Source organism: Glycine max, chromosome 18 (assembly GCF_000004515.6).
Source record: "Glycine max cultivar Williams 82 chromosome 18, Glycine_max_v4.0, whole genome shotgun sequence".
Taxonomy (NCBI): Eukaryota; Viridiplantae; Streptophyta; class Magnoliopsida; order Fabales; family Fabaceae; genus Glycine; species Glycine max.
The window spans coordinates 18,238,091-18,251,180 of NC_038254.2; positions in this window are offsets into that span (position 1 = coordinate 18,238,091).

A 13,090-nucleotide genomic window follows, 5' to 3' on the forward strand; every position below is an offset into this window, starting at 1 on the left:
AGAAAGCATTCCAATTCTGGGACATCCAATTTGCTACAGAACCAAGCAACGATTTCACCCACAAATGCTACTTCATCAACTTTTAGCCATAACAATCACAAAAACACTCAATCAAGTACAAGCTAGAATCAATTTCAGAGAAAAAAAAAACTAAAGTGGCGATGGGTTCAAGTGGTATCACACAAGATTTTAACTCTATTAACCAAAGACATTATACTAGTCACTACAATTACAATGTATCTACTTTAGATAAATTCACAGAACTAGAATCTAACTCTTTAGAAGGTTACAAACTCAATTTCATAGCATTATAAATAATTAATAGTCATTTTGATTCATTACTCTACTTGATTACAAATTTTGATTTGGATACTAGTGACCAAAACATTGATTATACAAACAATCATGTTTCAATTCAAGTACTCTCAGAAGGTGAGCCATACCTATGTACATAATTTGTTTATTCTATATATAATATGAAGAATATGTGATGCAAAAGTGTTACATGGTTTAAGAAATTGAGAAACAGTAAAAATAGAGTTGATTTCAAAAAATGTGAAATTGTGACATTATTTTAGGATTAATTGTATCCTTAATATTGATTCTTATTTAATTATGTCAGGCTATTTAGATATTGGGTATCCAATAATGCAGTGTAAACAATGCCAAGCAATGATGTGGTATGGAGAAAGAATGCTTAAACATAGGCATGGTACCAATCCAAAGTTCAGTTTGTGTTGTGGAAATGACAAGGTCCAACTTCCATTATTACAAACACCACCTCCATTGTTGTAACATTTATTGTTTGATTACAATTCAATTGAGAGTAGAAAATTCCAGCAAAACATTTGAATTTATAATATGATGTTTACATTTACATCTCCTAGAGCAAAACTTGATGACTTTATTAACGATGGAAGAGGACCGCCAACAATTTGTATCCAAGGCCAACCATGTCATAGGATTGGGAGTCTATTACCAATGCCCAGAAAAGAATCAAAATTCACACAATTGTACATCTATGACGTTGAACATGAAGTTTAGAACAGACTTCAAACAGTCAAGTATATATAAACACATTTTCTCCCATCTAAACCTGAACTAATTTCATTTCTTTGTTTATACATAGAGGCAAGACAAATATTGACCCATATATAGTGTCAGAATTATAAAAAATGTTGGATCATTGTAATTCACATGCAAAATGTTTTCGAATTCCTAGGGATAGATTAAAAGATAAAGTTGTTCTTGATGTTAAATTGAAGCTCATTCTAATAGAGAGAAGGATGGTAGAATTTACAATATACCAATAGTCTCTCTGAAGTTGCTGCACTAATTACTAGAGATGTTGACATAGGTTCGACACGAGATATCATTCTTGAAACCCAAACTAGACAGTTGTAGAGAATAAATGAATTACACACCAGTTATCTAGCTCTACAGTACCCTCTTTTATTTTCATACAGTGAGGATGGATATAGGCATGATGTGCTCCACCGAATCACATCAATGAACCTATCTCAAAAAAGGGTGCAACTTACTATTAGAGAATGATTTTGCTTTAGGCTACAATTCAAACCCATGGAAGCGCATACAGATTTACATTCAAGGAGACTATTCCAACAATTTAGTGTTGATGGCTATACCATGGTTGAATCAGAGAGACTTTATTTCATAAGAAGTATCCAATCAAAATTAAGGGTCGACAAATATTGTGATTTGCGTGAAACATCTAATCATGGTGCTACTCAAGGGTCAAACAGAGGCAAGCGTGTGACACCCTTTACCCCGATATATATATATATATATATAAATAAATAAAATATATTGGTAAACAAAATCTCATGGGTAAAAGGTTCACATTCACTTCAATTACCAAATAAAACTCATTAAAAACATATTCGGCTCAAAATAAGTCCGTCAAAATTTACAAAAATATTTTTTTAAATCAGTGAAGTGAAATAAAATAGACTAACATCATAAAATTAACATAAAAACTTATATCCCAATGACACATCTTATCAGAGCGTTGTGTCCCAACGTCCTTCAGCACAATATCCCTTAAAGCAGCTTATCTAGTCATCTGCTCCCCCGAACACAAAGTTCAAGATCATCACAGGATCCAAACACAAACAGCAAACTGGGAGTGAGTTATCACATTCCTAACTAATAGAGAAACAAGACAACTAGATATACATATCATATAAACCAAATAAAACTTACTTACACGTAATTCACGTAATTCCACCACTTTGTCATTCAAAGTTCACTTTTCATCCATCAATCACACTTTTCAATCATCAATCACATTACACAAGAATCACACGCTCTGATCAAGACATAATCACACCTCAATTTCATAATAAACAATTTGCAAGCGCATGAGACAATTATGCTAAGACTCAAGCCTACATGCAATGTGGTATCATGTCAGTGAAAAACCACCCTAGGGCGCTTAGGAGTACATAACAAGACACACCACACAATGGGTTTGCCTGGTCACTCTCACTAAGTAAGATCATAGGGAGACCAGTCAAGGTCACGATATTTTGTGAGAATGCTCCAACCATATGGGATCAGCATAGGCTTAAAGGAGCACTCAAACCCGGTGACCCCCAAGGCCTACACTCCGAAGAGTCTGTCAGGGCCTCTCCCTCCTGATTTAGGTCCAACCCCTAAAATCATTTTAGCACACAAACACTGCTAGTGAATTATACAATACCCACGACCTCACACTCGTGTCTTAAACACGTACAACATATTGCGCTACAATTTAACACTAGTTCCTAAATAGGAACCTACACTTTCTCTTTAACATTGGTTCATAAATAGGTCTCAAGATAACACTGGTCGAGTTATTGTACAATTCACAGCTTACAACACAAATAATGTCACATCAAGAGTTAATCACACACTTATTCACAACCAAAACTCTTTCACAATTTCACATCTCATAATGTCACAATCCACCATCACATGTTTTCACGTATCTCACAATTCAACACTTGTTCTACTTTACACTTTTACTCAATCTCAATAACAATATTATAATCTCAAGGCAACATATTATTCCACAATTCATCACATATTTCATTTATAAGCACTGCTCATGAATTATACAATATCATGACCTCACACTCATGTTTCAAACATGTTTAACACAATTGCGCTACAATTTAACACTGGTTCCTAACTAGGAACTTACACTTTCTCTTTAACACTGCGCATAAACACTGGTCGGGTTATTGTATAATTCACAGTTCACGATATAATTAATGTAACATCAAGTGTTAACACATCCACTTATTCACAATCGAATATCATGTCCACACTTTAACATCTCATAACATTGTAACATCCCATTTTTTTCGTAAATAAATTTAAAAAGCTTTTTAGTATAAATAAATAAATATAGAGCAAATAATAGGCTAAGTACCCTAGGTAAAAATAACTATGTTAAGTCAGGTGCCTCCTTCTTGGCCTCATTTTCGTTTTTCCCCTTCTCCTCTCAAAACCCTTTCTTTTTTCTGCAGTCCACAAAACCTGTCTCAGAAAAACGATGATCCCGGACTCATTCACCGTTGGATCTTCATGAAATTTGAGTACCACATTCGCAATACAATTCCTAACATTATCACCGTTGGGAATTTGAAAATCATATCTTAGCTTAGAGGAAAACCCTTCGCATTGTAGCCTTTTATTTTCCCGCATAAATCCAAAACTGTCTCAGTAAAAATATGATCCCGATTTCGTTAACCGTTGGATTTTCACGAAAATTGGATATGTTGTTCGAAATTCAATTGCGCAAACTTTCACCATTGGGATTTGTGACATAATATTCGTGGAGGGAGAAAAGGAAATCGCATGAAGACAGTACAAGTGGAAGTTTCAATCTCTTCTCCGTCTCTCTGACGTTTGAAAATTCTATCGGAGCAGTCAGAGGAATAACTGGAGGAATCTTAGGGAACCGCTAGAGATGTTACTATCGTTGGCTGAAGACACATGAGTCCGCTCAGAGGTAAGGGATGAATTATTCACAATTGGGGATTAGTGAGAACATGTGTAGGGATCCTTAGAGTATCAATTGGAATGAGTTTTGGGGTGTTTTTGCAATTTTCATTTTATTCTTATAATTATTACAGTGAATTATATATGTTTGACAGACCAATGATTGTGAAATTGATATGTTATTGTGTTGAGTGTGAACCCTATAAATCGAATATTTTTTTTCTAATTAATATGAATTGATGAAATAAAGTAAGGAGAAATTTAGAGAGAGATATTGATTTTATATTTTCTCTTTTTCTTGCTTTTTAGGTTTTTATATATAATTTTAAAAAAATTATTATCATAATTGAAATTGACCAAAGTGTTCATATAATTATTTAGAATTTGTGCATTGAAAGCTTACTTTGTAATTTGTGATTCAATATGATGTATGCTAGTTTATATATATAGAGGTAGTTATTTATATTAATAATTTATGTAAATAATTAATATTGTAGAGTGTTATAGTATGATTCCAAAAATTATTAAGTGTTGGAGTTTGAGCATATTATGGTTAAATTTGATGAACATGTGTATGTTGTACCTTATGAATATCATTAGGAATGTTATGAGATGGTTGATGTGATGTTATGAGATGTTAAAGTGTGGACATGATATTCGATTGTGAATAAGTGGATGTGTTTAACACTTGATGTTACATTAATTATATTGTGAGCTATGAATTATACAATAACCCGACCAATGTTTATGCGCAGTGTTAAAGAGAAAGTGTAGGTTCCTAGTTAGGAATCAGTGTTAAATTGTAACGCAATTGTGTTAAACATGTTTGAAACATGAGTGTGAGGTCGTGGTATTGCATAATTCATTAGCAGTGCTTATAAATGAAATATGTGATGAATTGTGGAATAATATGTTGCCTTGAGATTATAATATTGTTATTGAGATTGAGTAAAAGTGTAAAGTAGAATAGATGTTGAATTGTGAGATACGTAAAAACATGTGATGGTGGATTGTGACATTATGAGATGTGAAATTGTGAATGAGTTTTGGTTGTAAATAAGTGTGTGATTAACTCTTGATGTCACATCAACCATCTCATAACATTCCCAATGATATTCATAAGGTACAACATACACATGTTCATGAAATTTAACCATAATATTCTCAAACTCCAACACTTAATAATTTTTGGAATCATACTATAACACTCTACAATATTATTTACATAAATTATTAATATAAATAACTACCTCTATATCTATAAACTAGCATACATCATATTGAATCACAAATTTCAAAGTAAGCTTTCAATGCACAAATTCTAAATAATTATATGAACACTTTGGTCAGTTTCAATTATGATATTAATTTTTTAAATTATATATAAAAACCTAAACAGCAAGAAAAAGAGAAAATACAAAATCAATATCTCTCTCTAAATTTTTCCTTACTTTATTTCATCAATTCATATTAATTAGAAAAAGTACTCGATTTATAGGATTCACGCTCAACACAATAGCATATCAATTTCATAAAAATTGGTCTGTCAAACATATATAATTCACTGTAATAATTATAAGAATAAAATGAAAATTGCAAAAACACCCCAAAACTCATTCCAATTGATATCACTAAGGATCTCTACACATGTTCTCACTAATTCCCAATTGTGAATAACTCATCCCTTACCTCTAAGCGGGCTCACGTGTCTTCCAACAATGACAACAGCATCTCTAGCGGTTCCCTGAGATTCCTCCAGTTTTTCCTCCGACTGCTCTAATAGAGTTCCCAAACGTCAGAGAGACGGAGAAGGGATTGAAACCTCCACTTGTACGGTCTTCATGCGATTTCTTTTTCTCCTTCCACAAACATTATCTAGGAAATCCCAACGGTGAGAGTGTGGGAAATTTCATTTCGAACAACATATCCAAATTTCATGAAAATCCAACAGTTAACGAAACCGGGATCGTAATTTTACTGAGACCGTTTTGGGTTTCTGCGGGAAAGGAAAAGGCTACAATGCGAAAGGTATTTCTCTCAGCTCAAACATGATATCGAAATTCCCAACGGTGAGAATGCTCATAATTGGGCTGCAAACGTAATGCTCGAATTTCACGAAGATCCAACGGTGAACGAGTCCAAGATCGTCGTTTTTCTGAGACAAGTTAGGTGGCCTGCGGGAAAAAGAGAGGATTTTGGGAGAAGAGATAAGAAACGAAATTGTGAGACAGAGGAGGCTGAGGAGTCAGTCTGAAAACTGACATAGCATGTTGTTATTTATAGTTAGGGGCATTTACGACCTATTATTTACTCTATTTATTTATTTATTATTTATTATTTTATAAAAATAAACTTTATTTTATTCTCTATCAAACAAATAAATAAAATACCCTTTTTATTTTCTCTCAAATCATTATTTTAATTAATAATTATATCTCCTTATTTATTTATTTATAAAATCTCATCATTTTTTTAAAAACTCTATTTGTTTATAAATAACAATCATTTATAATCTAGTTTACGAAAATTGGAATGTTACAAAGCAGGCCATTTTACCTTCTACATTTGTTGGTAGTCGTAGGTACATGGATCAATTATACTTCGATGGTATTATCATATGTAGTGCTGTAGGCTTCCCTGACTTATTTATAACTTTTTACTTGCAATCCGAGTTGGCCTGAGATTTAGAGGTTATTAGCACCAATGAATCTAAAGCCAGTTTATCATCTTGATATTTTGTCACGAGTTTTTTAAATAAAATTCAAACAAATGCTAGTTGATTTGACAAAACATCATCTCCTTGGGAAGGTATTGGCATGTAAGTAACATTAATAAGTATTTTATCACTATTAATTATATAGATTGATATTTAATAAATTATTTTTTTTGTTTTTTTTTACATTTTTTAAATTTTGAAACAAAAATGTTTGCTAACATTTTATTTATTTATTTATTTTTCCTGATAGTCATGTACACCATTGAATTCCAAAAAAGAGGTATGCCATATGCACACTTACTCCTATTTTTGCATCCATTGAGCAAGTATCCAACGCCTAAAGATATCGACAAGATTATATGTGCTGAGATACCATCAAAGAATGAACAAAATGAACTTTACTCGCTGGTCCAGGCACACATGATACATGGTTCGTGTGGCATAGCCAACCAATCATCACCCTGCATGAAGGATGGAAATTGTTCAAGATTCTACTCAGATACCAAGCGCACATTAATATGGAATGGTACAATCAGAACACATCAATTAAATATCTCTTTAAATATGTCAATAAAGGCTATGATAGAATTATGGTTGTTATTGAGAACAAAGATGTTGATAAGAATTTAGATGAAATCAAACACTTCCTAGATTGAGGGTCTAATACATATTAATTTTTACAAAAGACAAATTATTTATTTTCCTAATTAATTACATTATGTGTTTATATATTCTAGGTATCTATCATTGTGTGAAGCAATATGCCGAATTTTTACTTTTCCAATCCATGCCAAGAAACCAACCATTGAAAGGCTATTCTTTCACTTACCTGGCCAACATTCAGTATACTACCATGATCATGAGGATATTAATGATGTGTTTTCATAACCTATTGTATCATAATCAATGTTCACTTCTTGGATGAATGCTAATAGAATCTATGCTAAAGCAAGGAGGTTGACCTATCCAAAATTTGTGACAATTTGTATATAATAAAATAGATAGGTGTTGGAAACCATGCAAAAAAGGGTTCACACTTGGCAGGTTAATTTGGATTTCACCTACCCTTGGAGAATTATATTACCTAAGGATGATGTTGCCAGTGTGCAAAGGGCCTACCTGTTATGAAGATATAAGAACAATGGAAAATATTGTGTATCCTACATTTAGAGATGCTTGTTTTGCATTAGGCTTTCTTCAAGATGATAAGGAATATGTTGAAGCAATTAAAGAAGCGAAAGATTGGGGTACAAGTCATCACTTGAGAAAACTTTTTGTTACAATGCTAATCACAAGTTCCATTAATAAACCAGAGCAGGTTTGGAAACAAATATGGCATTGGTTAGCTGATGATATTCTATATTGTCAATGAAGAGTATTACATGGCGAAGGTAATTTATACATTTAATTATCTTAATACATTAAATATGTATTAAACATATATATATATATATATATATATATATATATATATATAATAGTCCTTATACATATATATTAAACATGATCCACTTTATTTATTTATTTATTTTTACTATGTTATATAGCTTTGCAACTGAATGATGATGAATTGAAAAATTTAACTTCATTGGAGATTGAGAAATTTTTGCGTGCGAGTGGAAAGATCTTAAAGGACTATCCACCAATATCATGCATAGCTGCAAAATTGTCAAGTTATATAGGAAATTGTTTGATACACTTGGAACTACATTTTGATCTTGCTGAATTAGATGCTGAATTCAAAATATTATTCTCTGCTCTTACTAGTATCATTCCTTTTTACATTTCATTTATTATCATTTTAATTAATTATGTTTTGTAATTTATTTATCTATTAATTAATTCTACTAACAAACATTTTTTTTAACGCAACTAACTATCATATAATTTTATTCTATTTTTAGATGACCTTATTACCTCTAAACTTTAACTTATTCATCCGTTAATTAATTCTAGTGACAAACAATTTTTCAACTAAAAAATGTTTCTGATGAACAGTTACGAATGTTCAATCAAATAATGCAAGCTTTTATTAAGAAAAAGGGCAGCATGTTTTTTCGATACAAATACGGTGGCACGTGCAAAACATATATGTGGAGAACTTTGGCTTAAGCCCTAAGAGCAAAGAAAAAAATTGTTTTGGTAGTTGCATCAAGTGGAATTTCATCTTTATTACTACCTAGTGGAAGAACAACACATTCAAAGTTTAGGATTCTTCTACCAACTTTAGATGACTCAGTTTGTAATATAACCCATGGGAGTGACTTAGATGAGTTGCTTAAAGTTACAAGTTTGATTATATGGGATGAAGCACCAATGGTGCACAAATTCTGTTTTGAAGCACTAAACAAAACCTTAAATGATATCATGAAAATTAGTGATGATAGTGACACTGTTTTCAGAGGAAAAATAGTTGTTTTTTGGTAGGGACTTTAGGCAAATCTTACCTGTGATTCCGAGGGAAACCCGTTTGAACATAGTACATGCAACTATAAATGCATCTTACCTTTGGAGTCAGTGTCATGTCTTGAAACTTACTAAGAATGTGCACTTGTAGTCAAATTCAAACACTACACATGCAACTGGAGTTACAAACTTTGCAAAATGAATCCTTCAAATTGGAGATGGGTCTTTAGGTCAGGCAAACAATGGATATGGTACAATAGAAATTCCAAAAGAATTGTTTATCCTGAATTACACTGATCCAATTGATGTTATAGTTAAATGTAAATACCCTAATCGAAGGCAACATTACAAGGATTCAGAGTTTCTACAATCCAGGGCTATTTTAGCATCAACTAATGAAACTGTTGACCATATTAATGATTATGTATTATCTTTGATCTCAGGTATAATTACTTATTTTCTCATTGTCATACTAAGCATAGCTAAAACACCTATTTAATCTAAAATCCATAAATGATCAACTAACTCATACTCAATTAGGACTACAATTTTATTGTTATTATTCATTTAGTTTTGCCTATTTTATTTTTTCAATCTTTTCCTATTTTCTATTTTTTTTCTATTCTTTTAGGTGAAGAGAGAGAGAATACCTAAGCTCAGATTTAATTGAAAAAGCTAAAACAATAGAAAGTGAAAGGTTTAGCACAATAACTATGGAATTTCTAAACTCTTTGTCAACCTCTGGTCTTCCAAATCATAAGATTAAGGTCAAGGTTGGCTCACCAATAATGTTGTTAAGAAACTTAGATCAAAATGAAGGCCTATGTAATGGTACTAGACTAATTATCACAAGTTTTGCCAACCATATAATTGAAGCTAAAATCATGACAGGCAAAGGCCAAGGCAACAAAGTGTACATTCCTAGGAGGTCAATGTCTCCATCACAATCACCTTGGCCTTTCAAACTCATAAGAAGGCAATTCCCAATAATTGTCTCTTATGCAATGACCATAAATGAATCACAAGGACAATCATTAGCAAGTGTTGGGTTATATCTACCTAGACTAGTATTTAGTCATGGCCAGTTGTATGTAGCATTTTCTAGGGTGCAAATGACAAATGGACTAAAAGTAATAATACAAGATAAAGATAAAATGCCCTCAAGTACAACAACTAATGTAGTTTTCAAGGAGGTGTTCCAGAACTTATAACATGTATAGTTTTCTTATAATAGTTGACAAAAATCATAATCTATCTACATTGCAGGTTTTCTTAACATTAATTACATTGCAGGTTTTTTTTACTTCATTGTACATAAATTCTCTTATATTTTGATTACTACAAGATTACTCATACTTTTAAGGTCAATTTATCTAAATACTATCTACTATGTTCAATGTGTGAATTATTTTTTTTCATTTATCAATCCAATATATATTTTGTTTAGCAGCAAATGGTGTCATTTTGAAACTACCTTTTTTTGGTCAAAGTTATCCTACCAACAAATTCAGCCACCAAGGCAAGTTGAACGAACTAATTATGGCTTCAGCATTAACAACCAAGAAAACCACTTAACCTATCTACATTGCAGGTTTTTTTGACTTTATTGTACACAAATTCTCTTATATTATGACTGCTACAAAATTATTGTTGCTTTTGGGGTCACTTCATCTACCTACTATCTACTCTATTAAAAAAATATTATATTCCATATATCACTTCACTGCATATTTTTTCACATGATAGCTGAAAATTACTCTGTTAACAAAAATAATGTCATTTATCCATTTTATACCATATACTTTCCTATGACAGGTTCCCCTACTTTGGTTGCTAAACTTTACGTTGTCAACAAATCCAAATATTAAGGCAAATTCAATAAATAGTTACCATACTAGACTACTTATAAAAGTAACAATACTAAACTAACTAATTGTTTTGACTTCATCATATAAGATCTCCTTACATTAAGATTGTTGCATAAGTATTCCTGCTTTTGGAGTCAATTTATTCGAATCTATCATTCCAATATATATTTTCTTATCAACAAGTTTCTCTACTTTTGCTGCTCAACATAATTCTAACAACAAGTCTAGTTATTAAGGCAAGTAGATTATATACCAAATCACTTTATACCATCACAACACATTCTTTACCGCTCCACTATCCTTTAATTATTTACAATTCCAAATAACAGGTTCAGCGTTGATGCTACTCTTACAAATAGGTCAATGACATACTCATCAACTCTAACAATTTAAAGCTTCCATACATCTCTTTCTATTAGTAAATAATTTTTTTAAAATCTAATTACTATTCCAAAGCAAATTTAACCATGCTCAGCTCTAACATAATAACCCGATATTATAGTCATTGCTTTGAATTTGGAATCTAAAAGCAACAGGAAGAATTGCTCAAATACTTGAAAGTGAGGCTTATTTGGGTCGTGTTATAAATGCCCTATCTAAACCAATTGATGGTTGAGGAGAAATTTCAGCTTTAGAATCTCGATTAATCAAATCTCCTGCTCCCAGTATTATTCCGAGTAATTCAATAATCTTCCACTCAGCCTCAAATTTTAACAACGAAGGGTATGTTACAAAATGCCATAAGTCAAGTTTTCTACTAAAAAAATGATTTTTACTAAGAAAAGTGTTGAAATTACATTCAATAATGACACAAACATAAAATATATCAACAATTTGAGAAAAAAAGAGAAGGAAGCACAAACAAATGCTTACCCTTTGTTGCGAAATTTCGACCACAAGCGATAATAGCTTAATGAAGTCACTATAACAGTGTGAATATGTGGTCTGAGTCTTATATTTTATATGTTAATTTCTTTGCAGGTTTGTTGTCAACGCTCACAAGCCACATGTGAATGTGAACACCTGATAATCATTAATTTTATGGAATAAATTCCATTTTTTACCACAGCACTGATGAGATATGATAATGACAAATCAACACATATTGTTTTAATATATATATATATATATATATATATATATATATATATATATATTATATTTATAAAATAATTCTTTTTTATTAAAAGCAAGTTTATTAAGTTCTATTTAAATAAAAGTATAGGCTCTTTTTCAACTTTTTTTATATTTATTTTCTTTGGCTTTTATCATATATGTGTATATATATATATATATATATTATATAATAAGATTAACATTTTTTTAATGAAACAAATGTGCTGGGTTTAACAAAATGAAAATGAGTGATGATTTATATGTATAAATTTGTAAGAATATAAGTAATATATAATATAAGATACACGGGAATAAAGTTTTTTTTTTAATTTTTAATAACATTTTCATTCCAACTATAGATATGTAATATTTTTATTGTGAGCTTATATTGAACTCTAATTTTGTTTATTTGAGTTATGAATAAAATTACATTTCAATCATGATTCATATAAATTTACATTATTTAATAAACTTTGTTGTTAAACTCCAATAGCACACACTGACTCTCCACCCATGCATATGCACGGTACCATACTCGTTAAAAGGTATAAAATCACATTAAAGAGAAGTAAAATCTGAAAATAAAAGATGATTAGTTTCATATTTAAAAGAAAAAGAAACATTAGAAATTGGTTATATATCATTCATTTAGTCTGTATAATTATTTGTGTTTTCAATTTTAATCCTTTTTATATACAAAAAAAGTTGTATGTTTTTATTTTTTTAACAATTTTTTTGACAGTTTGTTATTATTAAAGAATATTGGTGACGATAAACTGTGAGAAAGTGTACTTTAATAAGAATCAAAACTTAAATTTTATGTACATGTAAAGAGTTTTTTTTTTTCTTATAAGAACTAAAAAAAATTTAAAATGAATATCACAAGGTAAGAATTAATCCTTTCTATATATTCAAGTCCACTTTAATTGAATTTCATATATTTCATCTTGATTTCAATGAAGTTGGTGGTAACAAT